The sequence below is a fragment of the Pteropus vampyrus genome, unplaced genomic scaffold, assembly GCF_000151845.1.
Source record: "Pteropus vampyrus isolate Shadow unplaced genomic scaffold, Pvam_2.0 Scaffold17, whole genome shotgun sequence".
Taxonomy (NCBI): Eukaryota; Metazoa; Chordata; class Mammalia; order Chiroptera; family Pteropodidae; genus Pteropus; species Pteropus vampyrus.
In genome coordinates this window covers 5,920,580-5,933,717 of record NW_011888798.1, presented here as the reverse complement: position 1 = coordinate 5,933,717, position 13,138 = coordinate 5,920,580, and positions in this window count along the sequence as shown.

Here is a 13,138-nt window from a genome sequence, read left to right as displayed (position 1 = left end):
GCAGAGTGGTGCTAACAGCCAGAGGCTTCATGATATTGATATATGGAAATAAGAGAGTGAATAATTATTTTGAAGATCATGCTTTGTAAAGAAATGATAAGGCAACAGCAAGAAAAATAAGTAGGTTAAAATATGTTTTGTTTTGCTTTTTTTTTTTTTTTAATGAGAAAGAGTTGAGTTTATTTGCAGCCTCTCAGGAAAAGGCTAAAGAATATATAACAGAAACAGATAGAAGTAAGCCAAAAAAAACTAGAAAAAATCAAAATCAAATTGGGTGGAAATCCCAGATGATGATTCACTGCAAGTGTATGAAGTTCTTATTTCATGAACAGTCAACAAACATTTATTGAGCCCTTATTGTGTGCCAGGCACCTATATCTCTAGAAGTTTGAATCAAATTATTTAATCCTCATCTTAACCCACTGAGGTAAAAAATTAATTCCAATATTAAAAAAGGGTGTGCTTCAGGAAGTAACTGACTCACCTAAAGTTATCTTTCTAGTCAGTGACCTAGCAGAGATGCCAGCTGATTCTTTTCATCCTCCAAAAGTGATCTCTCTTTTTTTCAGCTTTATTTAGTTATGATTGCCAATGACAATTATATATATTTAAGATGTACGATATGATGATTTGATAGATTTGATGTATGTATACATTGTGAAATAATTACCACAATCAAACTAATTAACATTTATCACTTCACATCATCACTATTTACTTCTTTGTGTGGTGAGAATACTTAAGATCTACTCTCTTAGAAAATTTCAAGTATACCTTAACTATAGTTCCATGGCGTATATTAGTTCTCCATAATCTTTTTATTTTATAACTGAAGTTTAAGCCTTTCAATCAATGTTTTCTCCTTTCCCTCAACCCTTCCCTCCCCCCAGTCCCTGGCAACCACCATTCTACTCTCTGTTACTATGAGTTTGACTTTTTTAGAATTCATGTATAAGTGAGATCATGCAATATTTGTCTTGGTATCTGGTTTATTTCCCTTAGCATAATGTCCTCAAGGTCCATCCATGTTGACAGGATTTCATTCTTTTTTTATGGCTGAATAATATTCCATAATATTATAATTACATACATATGTGGTCATATGTATATATAATCACATTTTCTTTATCCATTCATCAAAATGGATCCATTTATCCAGACAACAGGTAATTTATTTTCATCTTTGCTTCCTTCAAATACACTACTTGGTTTCACTATCTAAAACAATTTTCTTTGCCACCTGACCTCATCTCTTTCATTCATGCATAGCCTAAATTGGTCCCACTGGGTGAATCAAACTCCCTTCCCTGGCCAGTCAGCCTCAGCTCTCTTCCCCATTTCTACATGTCAACTTAAGGCCTGATCACAATCTTATTTTTTTCTCAGCTGTGTGTGTATGTGTAATTACGTGTAAAACACTATTATATTCTTTGTACTAAATAATGATGTACTTTAAGGCAGCTATTAATAATTCAAAAGAAAATTCTGTGGAATCAAAAGTTCTGAGTATGAGTCTTGGCTTTTCTCACTATTCATTATTAAGGGTATCTTGGAAAAATAGTTTAGCTACCCCAGCTCCTTTAATATGCCTCATAGATGTTTCTTTGAGAATTATCAAGATCATGAAAATGGAAATCTTATATAAGGTGAGGTATACTTACTATGATACCACCTTCCAAGTGTGTGTTTGTGTGTGTGTGTGTGTGTGTGTGTGTGATAGCTTTGTTGAGAGATAATTCACATACCGTGCAATTCAGTGTACAATTCACTTGCTTTTAGACTATTTATCAAGTTGAATAGTTACCATAATCAACTTTAGAATATTTTTATTATCCCCCCCAAAAAACCTGCACATTTTAGCAGTCATTCCCCAATTCCATTACTTCCCCACTCCTACCCCCACCAGCCCTAGGTAATGGCTAATCAATCTGCTTTCTATCTATAGATTTACCAATTCTAAACAGCTTATATAAACAGTATCATACAGTATGTAGTCTTTTGTGACTGACTCTTTTGTTTAACATGTTTTTCAAGGGGAATTCATATTGTACCATGTATCAGTACTTTATCAGTTTCTATAAGCAAATAATATTCTATTGTATAGATATACCACATTTTATTTATTCATTTACCAGTTGATGGGTGTTTGGGATGTTCTGTTTTTTAGCTATTATGAATGATACTGCTATAAACATTCGTGTATGTTTTTGCATGGACATATGTTTTTATTTCCCTTGGGTATATACCTAGGAGCGGAATTGCTGGGTCATATGATAATTCTATCTTTAACCTTTTGAGGAACTGCCATGCTGTTTTCTAATACACCTGCCTAACTGTGCTTGAAAAAGTTAAACTTTTCTTCTATCAATTGCTGTTTTACCTTTGGCTCTCAATTTAAATGTAATTGAATCATAAAGCATTCTCTGAGCTAAGTTCCCTTTTTTGCGTGCTTCCACACATTCTGAGATTGTGCATGAGTACATCATGCTATATGCTAATTGACCATTTATTTATCTGACATCTCTTTGTGCCTTCTGAACTGCTGATTATTCAGTGCTTAATGTATAACAGGTACAAAATTAATATTTGGGGATTAAATCAAAGTTTTTGAGTTATAAAAAAGTTTTATGTTCTTCATATTTTTAATAATGAGCATATTTTACTTTTTACATTACTTTTTTTAATTAGAAAAAGTTATGTCATTGTAATAAACAATTCTATTTAGTTATATAATTATATATTATATAATACATATTATATAATTTATTTTCAATTACTTCTACTGAGCACTTTTAATTGATCATCGGGTAAAATTTAACATAAAAATCTTTAAAATATGTGATAATAGCTATTTCTGGCATAGAAAAAATACCTTAGACTATATACAGTAGCCCTTTTGAGTAATAGCTTTTTTTGTGAAATATATATATTTATATTTCTATTCTCTATAATAAAAATGATTTATGCTATGTTTTAAAACATCCTCATTTTCGAATGTAGCATTCAAGCTTCTTTGCATCAAGACCATGATCAACACAAAACCTCATCATCTGGATTTAGTTTTCTAGGAGCACTGAACATTTCTAGAGCAGAAGACATAAATATTGTAATATTTGCAAAGGTTACATAACCTCTACTATATGATGGATCCATGGTCATTCTGGAACTTTATTTAGTAAATTAGTCTCTGATAGCTCAATTAACTCTGAGTACACTAACACAATTGAGTTTTCAATTCGTAAAATTAAGAACCAGCATATATGTGGTGACAGCTTCAAGATATCATCATGATATAGGACCCAGCCTAAAGCTAGCAGCCAGACTTCTTCTATTACATCTATTTTAGTATTGTGAACTTTAGTCAAATATGCAACAAGATTAAAATGTAGGGCTCAGAACATTTAAAATTTTTATAATATATAAAAATGTATTTTGAAAAGAGTGAATAGCACTGGGTGAATCAGTATTGATTGCTTCTATGCAAAGTGTATGCTTTAACACAAGATGAAATAGTAGTTAAAATATGGATTTTACAATTATACTGCCTGAGTAGGAAACCCGGCTCTGCATCTTAGCAGTTGTGGGAACTTGGATACATTATTCACCTCTCTGTCCCTCAGTTTTCTCATTTTTAAGATGAATACACAAGTACCTACCTCATAGGATGCATACAAGGTTTATATGCATTAATATTTATACAGTATAATGATCATATGTGCAAGAACATACTTGGCATTATGTAAATATTAGCTAAAATTACTAAATTTATTCATTTTAGCCAGTGACTGGATAATTCTAAATATCTGACTGAATCTTCTTTAAATCTGTCTATAATGTAGACATTTTAATAATTTAGGCCAGGGGTCCCCAACCCCTAGGCTACAGACCAATACTGGTCCATGGCTTCTTAGGAACCAGGCCGTATAGCAGGAGGTGAGCAGCAGGCTAGCCCTTAAAGCTTCATCTGTATTTGCAGCTACTCCCCAGTGTAGCATCACTGACTCAACTCCACCTCAGATCATCAGGCATTAGATTCTCATAGGAGAACCAGTACTTGGTCCCAAAAATGTTGGAGACCACTGATTAGGCTATCACATCCTTAAGAGGTTCAAAATATTGGAACTTTATGTATTTTTCAATGTCTTCTTTACTCATATTTTCAACCAAATAGCCTAATGTTATATATAAATATAAATGAAAATACATTGATTTTTTTAGATCCATTATATTAACTAAAAATTCAAACATAGCAAAAAAACAGCTATAAAACCTTAACCCTATTGAACTTGAAAAAAATGTTTCATTATTTGTTGAAATTAGTCTGCTAGACATACCTTCACATGTTTAGTGGAGGGAATATAATTAGAGAAAATAAAAAAAATGTACTTCTTTTTTGAATTAAATGTTGAAAATGCTGTAACCTCCGATTAAATACGAGCAGCCTCTGGTAAAGTGAACGAAAAAGGTGCTTTAAAAATCGCCACTAGGGAATTTAAGGAAATAATTTTCACATTAATATGTTAAAGCTATCAGTGTAGAGTTTTGTCCATTCTCCCTTGAGCTGTTATTTCTTGCCCAGAAAAGGGAATAGTTATATTAAAAGCCAAATTTGAATTTTGTTTTCCTTTTTCTTTTTTTTTTATAAAGGCTGTACATCGATCATCTTTTTAATCATTCTTTGTCAGTTACTATTGCCTTTAAGGAGCAACAGAATTTAGTGCCCTCCAAAAAAAGAAATGGCAAAATGTAGGGCAACAAAGTCAAGACAAAAAGAGCTCGAGCTATACCTGAGGATTTATTGGATTGCCTTGAGAGGAGAATGCTCTCTTTGAGTTCCTTTGTACATGTAATTCTCTGCGTCTACTCAGGTGATTTCTAACCTTTACTGCACATTAGAATCAATTGGGGAGCTTTTTAAAAACAACAGTGCTCAGGCTGCACCATGGACAAATTAAATCAGAATCACTGGAAGTGAGACTTGGGCGTCAATATTTTTTAAAATTCCCGGAGTGATTTCAATGTGCAGCCAAGGTAGAGAACCACTGCTTTAAAAATAATTTCTGCCTCTTTGGCAAAATACATTAGGGGGCATTTCCCACAAACCATACTCTATTCATTGGTAACATGAGCTAATAAGTAACTCCTCATGCTCCTCATCCAAGAAGTTGGGGAGTTATTGGCAATAACATTTTCTTTATTTGCTGTGACCCTCAAATATTCCACTCCACCTGACATTTTAGAGATTAAAAAATTTCAACTCATTGTATCCTACTAGTATGCTCTCAGATGCTTCAGATGATTATTATGTGGTCTGAATAACACTATTCATTCTCCACAAAATAATAATAATAAAAAAGTAGTAAATATTTTTAAATATTTAATTAAATATACTTAAGTTAATTACTTAAATATTACTTAAATATACTTTAAGATTGCGAGGAGAAACTTTTACATAGGTAGTTTCACATGGATTTTAGAACTCTGTGAAGTCAGTAGAGCACCCGGTATATTGGTATTCCCAATTAAGAAAAGAGAAAATTGAGCCTCAAAATCTTTCCAAGGTTATTTAGCTAATAAGCAGACTTACTCATAGACTCCAATACTCAATTCTTTATTTTCTTTTCAGTATACTTTATTCAGGCAGTTCTACTAAAAGCATTTTTATTATGATGACCCAAATATCAACCTTTCAAAAGATTTTGATCAATTCTCTAGCCTCATCTTATTTCTTCTCCCAGAATCATTCAACAGAGCTGGTCATGCCCTTCTTTTGGAAACTTTGTGTTTTGTTTTTTTTGTTTTCTCTTGGTTCACATGATAGCAGAGTCTTCTGATTTTCCTCCTATCCCAACAACTACTCAGTCTGGCTGTCTGTCTGTTCCTTCTCTGTTTTAATTCCAGGTGATGGAGCTATCCTTGTCCTTGGAACCAGACTCTCTTTAGTACTTCATCTAAACTCTCTCCCTGGATGATCTCACTAGTCACATTACTTTTAAATACCATCTATAAGATAATACAACCCACGTTTACATTTCAGGTCATGACCTCTCCACTAACTCCATCTATTTACACATTTCCTCTTGCATGTCTACTAGACATTTCAAACTTCATCAATACCTAAGTTGTCTACTTGACTATATCCTCAGTTCAGCTATGCTACTGCTCTTAACTCTCTTTGCTCCTGTTCCTATCTCCCTATAGACTATTTCCCTCCACAGAAAACAGGGTGATTTTTTAAATTATATTTTTAGAACACAGTACACTCTTGCTTAATACACTCCAATGATCCAAACCCCTTACCATGAGCTACAAATCCATGTGTAATATGATCTCTGCCTTCTTCTTTTACCCACTCATTCATTTAAAAAAAAATATTTATTATCCACCTATCATATGCACCTAAGTATTCATAATGTATTTGCTCATGTAGAATGACATATTGGTTGGAAGAGAACAACAAAAAGGAAGAGGGTGTGTCTCTTTGTGTGTGTGTGTGTGTGTGTAGTTGAATGTTCTTTTAAGATAGGATGGTCAGAGAAAGTGTCTCTGTCTCTGTCTCTGTCTCTGATGGGGTGTTATTTAGTAGATACTTAAATGAGATAGGACTGGGTAGTCTAGAGAAAGGTAATGCTGAAATCTTTTATCACCCATATTTGTCTATATCCTTCAGATGTAGTAGTTCTTTCTCTGAATTTCTAACACTTCAAACTTATTCCAGCCCTGGGATCTGCATACGCAGTCTTTCCTTTACTTAGACATATCTGTCACCAAATGTTTGCATATCTGGGTTCATCATGTCATCATTTGGATTTCAACCAAACATCATCTCTTCCAATAGCCTCTACCTAAGCACTCTCTCTCTTCACTTTCCCTGATATTTTCACTCTCTAGTCCAATTACAAGTGTCTCATTAATTACTTCTTAGCTCCATTAATCACATTATGAAATGTTTCACTTTGACGGTGGAAGAGTTATTGTTATTTTTGTTTTGCCTAGTTACTTTCATGAGAACAGTAACCTTAATAGTCTTATTCACTGCTATGTACCCAGAGTGTAGAACAGTGAATATAATGTAATTTTTTTTGACTGAAGGACTGGATTTAAACCCTGATTTTCAGACTCCATGCTTTTTCCATGATACCAAAATAGTCAATTGCTTATCATCACAGTTTTTTCAGTATTTCATAACCTCTACTTGCTTTAGTTATTTTTACTCTTTTATTTGCTTAATATTCTTACCATTAGACTATATTAGCAAGAAGAAAGTTAGTATAAACTTTAGAAAATATCAATTAAAATGTATATATTGCCATTTTCTTTAATTAGTATGAATTAGTCTATTGGATTCTCAAGATGAAACAATTCTTAAACTCTTAGAAAGTGAAATCTGAGTGAAAAAATTTCAGTGTTGAAAAGAGATGAGAGTAGCAGAGAGGTACATGGGCTCTCGACAAATATTACTCACCTATCACATGACCTTAAGGATCCCATAAAGCCACTGTCGGCAACTTTAGGTTGTTTACCTAACCTAGAGCGATCAGTTAAGCTGATTTGGTTAGCTAGGTTAGCTGTTACCCAGAAAAATAAGTTGATTCCTATCACAATAATGATTCTTACCCTGTTTCCGCATTAGAATCTCTCGGGAAGATTTTGTAATATGCCTATGCCTGCACCTCACCTCCAGAGATTGCAGTATACTCGATTTGGGGTACAGCCAGGGCATGGCATTTAAAAATCTCCTCTAGTGATTTTAATGTGTAAGCAAGACTGAGAAATACTGCTCCAGGAAGAATAGCCCACATAAAATGAAGTGACAAATAAGAGAAGTAATAACTTAACTGTTTACACAAAGCATTACTCTGAATAGTGCTTTGAGGATTACATACAACACTTTTTTAAATTACCTCAATAAAATCAGAATGGCATATAGAATGTATCGAGCATTTCACAGGGAAGCATATGAGTCTCACTATCAAGAAACAGGTTTACGTACCCTAATGGGATGAGAGAGATTCTGAGCTGCTTCTCTGCAGGAGAATAATGTTTTATTTTTCTCCTAGTATCCTTTCCTCATGGCCCTGAGTTATGGCAAAGAAAACTAAAATGGAACCCTGGAGGAAATTCATGGAGGAAAATACCACACTTTATAAGTGCATGCTGAGTAGATAGAAGTAACAAAAGCATGCTTGCACCTGATTTTCGCTATACTTCCAGCATTTCTGATTTTGGGCAATAATTATTTTGCGCATCAGCAAAACATTGTTAAATTAGTACTCTAATACAATAAATATAATGTATTAAGAGCCAACTACTTAATGCAGCATTGAAGTAGGTGCTTCACATACAAACATTTTATTCTCCAAAAAATCTTTCCAAGTAGATATTTTTATCACTTTTTTTTTTTAAATTAAGAAATAGACTGAGAAAAATGAGACAATGTGTTTAAGATCACACAGCTAACTAGTGGTGGAGTAGGTATCCAAAGTCAGGATTTCTGAACAACAAATTTGTGCCCTTTTGATGACAGTACGCTACATCACTATTGTGATGGGACCAATGCTAAGTCAGGTACTGGGGAAGGACACTTATAGAGGAAAATTATAACTAACAAAGGCTTCATGTAACATTTCTGGAGTGAGAAAATATTCCTGAAGACACCAGTTCTCTTTTCTCTCTTCTTCCATCTGCTTCCAACTAAATCACCAGATTGTCTCAGGATTTATCTTTCTTGAAAATTACAACACGGGTGTGAACGACCTGCCATAGAAAAGAAATTTATTTATCTCAAAGCAAATACAGAGATCATTGTGGATGTAGGTCTTGCCATAAGGTTAAGAAATAGAAATGGATAATACTGTGAAAATTCTTAACTAGAGCCAGAGAAGGTGAATTCCCTAGCCAGCACCATCCTCATCCAAATGGGAGTCAAACCTCCACAGAGAAGAGTTTTGGCTGGGTTCCTGGGGAATTTATCTAGTCAAGCTTTGGGATTCTAAACTCCAGATTGAGGAAAACTAGAACTATAGCTTCTGATATGAAGATAATGAGACATTTAAAAAGGAAAATGTGAACATTGTATAGAGCTAGGTAACATTTTTTATTCCCATGACTTTCTTGGAGCCACCTGAAGGGAAATTTCAACTATCCCTATTACTTCTTTCCAAACCATCTAAGCAAAACCCACCAGTAGCCTGTAAATAATACAAGGATATGTGAGAGCCTTTGGTAAAGGCTTTGAGGAAACCCACATGCACTAACGTTCTTCTAACTAGATTTTGTGTTTTTATGTGTTCAGTCAAGAATGAAAACAACATTATAAATGTTGTGCTTTCCAGGCTTGACAGATGCTCATCTTGGGATGAAGTTACATACACAGATAGAAAATGAACTGTAACAAGTTTTTTTTGCAGAGGATAAGTGGGTGTTTTTGGAATCCTTGATGAAAAGCCCCTGTAGCATATATATTCCTTATTACCCAGATTTATTCTGTAAATTTTTTTTCCACCATTTTTACCATCCAACTGACAATTTTCAGTACTCCTATGTTATTACTGCTTACTTGGTATAAGGCAGGAATAATGTTTTATAGGAGCTATATGAAGTACCATTGAGAATTAAATTGCTTTCTCTTCTTCCTATTCATTGTGAGTTTGGTACAGATGAAAGATGGAAGATTGGCAGCCAGGGAGTTGAAAGTCCTCTGTTATCTGTGAGATGCCCATGATATGGGCAAAAGCAGCCCAAACTTTTCTCTCACAGACATATGCCAGCTTTCATATCTTGGAAAAAGAGCTCTGTGGGAGAGTGTGTCATTTGTAAAAGACAGGATTTCAAGATAGCCTTTCTTTGGTGGGCGGTGGGGTGGAGGGGGGGAAAGTTGGGATTAACAAAACAGAAGGAAAAAGAAAATAAGTTGGGAAAAGATTTACAAAGGTGTTTTTTTGATTCCTGTTTAGTTTGAGAACAATGTAACCCTTTATCTGTGTGTCTATTTGCCACCTGGTATTCTCTACCCATTTTTATTGTGTCTAAACAGGCTCAGTTTCTGTAACAAACTTTTTTTTATCAGCAATAGACAAGTCCTGAGGGCTCCCTATAAAAAGACATGGTCTGAGACAACAGATCATTGTGGAACGTCTCTACATTCTGCTTCTTTCACTTCTCTCTGATTCCAACCTGCCTGTTCTTGCCTAAGTGATTTAGCTTTCTCGTTGCCTTGCACCTGGTCTCCCCTTGCAGCTTAGCTTGATCCTTGTTTTGTTCCTGGACAGATCTTTTAGCTCTCTTCTTGCAGCTTGGTAGCCAGATGTACATCACCATCTATCCGGCCCAGGCTTTTAAAAACCTGGCCCAGGCTCAGGGAGTTCTGACAGGATACCTCACAGGCAAAAACAGTCATGGATTTCTTTCCATACTGTCAGAAACCTCCTCTTAATTTTGTTTCTCATGGATTCAAAGAGCTTCTAAACTGCCCAGGGCTTCACCATGAGGGAGTTCACCAATATGCAAGTTAAAGCTTTGGTCCAACTTTTCCTTGGTCAGCCTTCCTGCTGCTCTCCATACTGCAGCGTTTACCTCCTTTTCCTCCTACTGTGAGAGTTTGGTGGCACATTCATTTAGTTTGCTCTGCGAAGCATAGGTTTGCATAATGCAATATTTAATAAATGTTTTTCATTATGATAATGAATGTGCAAACTGACCCCTCAATTATACTTTGCCTAAATTAAATTTCTTATCTCCTACCACAAACCTGCTACTCCTCCTGTGATCCCTATTTTTGTTTATGGTGCCACCATTCTTCCAGGCTCCCAGCCCTAAGTAGCATGAATTCCTCTTTGATTTTGCCCTTGCTGCCACATTAAATCTCTTTCCAAATCCTGTTGATTCTCATTCATCCCCAATTTTCTATTCCCACTACCACAACCCTTATTCCTTTGGATGGAACATTGAAAGTCTTATAATTTGCCCTTCTGCTGAATTACTTTTTCCCTTGGAATTCATTTTATACTTTCCTGCCTGATTAAGCTTCCTGAAGCATTAGAATTTCTGTTATCCATTTACTTGCTCTGTGATCAGAGGCACAGTAATGAATTCCTTTAAATTTTGATTTCTTATCTGTGAATTATAATACCACAAAACAGTATTTTGTGTGTGTGTGCTACATCGCCACAGAATAAAGCACAAAGCTCTTAGCACAAAGCTCTTACTGTCTTTTAAATGTCTACTTATTTAGTCAAATATTTCCCAACTGTTCTCCTTTGTTTGCACTTCCTACGTCTAATGGTGGTAAGATGATGACAATGTTAACATCTAATAGTACCTATGTACCAGACTATTTTTATCACTTTTACATGGATTATTTAAACCTCAAATTATAATATAGCTATAATTACAGTCCCCTTTTATAAAAGAGGAATTAAAGCCAAAATAAAATTAAACTTACCCCAAACCATGTAGCAAGGAAGTGAAAGAACTAGGGTTTGAACTCACAGATTTTCCTCGAAGATTGTGATCTCAGGCAGGGTTCTAAGTCCTTTACACGTATTAGCTATGTCTTTTTTTCAACATGACTCTCAGAATTTTTTTTTAATGAAACATTAGCAACAGATAAAAAAGTGAACAAATATGCATAATTCATGGAATCATCACAAAACAAAACTTAGTTTAAATATAGAACATTGCCAAAACTCCTGTAGCCACCTTTTGCCCTCCCAAATACTACCTTTTCCATCCACAAATGTAACTACTTTTTGATCTTGTGTTTTATGAAAAATACTTCCTAGGTTTTATACTCTTACCAGTTTAACATATACCCTAATTATTATAGAAGAGTTTTGAAGATTTTTGAAATCTATATCTATTCAAACACACAGTATACATTATTTTGTGCTAAACTCATTTTACTCAATATTTTTTGTGAGATCCATCCTTGTGGTTGCATGTTCCTGTGGTTCATTCATTTTCATTCTATCTAGTATTCCAATGCATAAATATGCCACTTTTTAATACATTTTACCTTTGACATACCTTTGAATCAATGTTGCTATAGATATCGTGTACAAATCTTTTAAGGTGCATGTGCATGCAACTCTGTTGGGCATATTCCTAGGAATAGAATTTATTGGTTAAAGGCAATAAGTATATTCAACCTTATCAAAATAAGCCAAACTTTTTTTTTTTTTCAAAATGATTATAAATGATGAATTACTATCAGGAGTACACGAAAGTTCTCATTATTTTACATCCTTATCAATATTTAGTAAATTCTAGTATAGTCTTTCTAATTTTGGTCATTCTGATAGAAAAGTATAATGTGATCTAACTGTAGTTTTAAGTTATATTTCTCAGATTACTGGAGACGATAAGTACAGTTTCATGTATTGCTTGATTTGGAATATCCTATTTTGTGAAATGCCTGTTCAAACCTCTTGCCTAGTTTTGAGTTCTCTTTTTTCTAATAATTTGAATTATTTTTATCTATGCTGTATATGAGTGCTTTGTGGTTATATTTACTGCAACTATTTTCTTGTTTGCTCTGACTTGTAATTTTTACTTGCTTAATGTTGTCTTTCAATTATCACTAATATAATCCAATATAGCAAGTTTTTTCTTGATAGTTAGTGATTTGGGTATCTGGTTTATTAAGATACCCACCCTGATATTTTTACCTCTATTTTTTTCTACCCTGAGATCATAAGGATATCTTCTAGAAGATTTATTGCTTTAAATTTTATGTTTAGATCCACAATACACATAGATTTGATTTCTGTGTACACTATATATTGTGGGCTATTTCATTTTTATTATTTTCAATTGACCCATCACCTTTTATTGAAAAGATATTGCTCTGCAATGTAACCACTGCTGTAAGCCAAGTGTCCACATTGGCATGGGTTATTTTCTTGGCTCTCTATGTTTTTCTCATTATTTCATTATGAAAATTTTTAAGCATACTAAAAAAAATTGAAAGGAGTCATTAAATGCCCATATACTCACCTCCTAGATTCTAGATTAACATTTTGTTATGGTTGCTTTATTACATATTTACCTATTTATCTACTTCTCTAGTCATCTATGAATTCATCTTGTCGAAGCATTTCAAAGTAAGTTACAGTTATCAGTGCACTTCATACCTAAA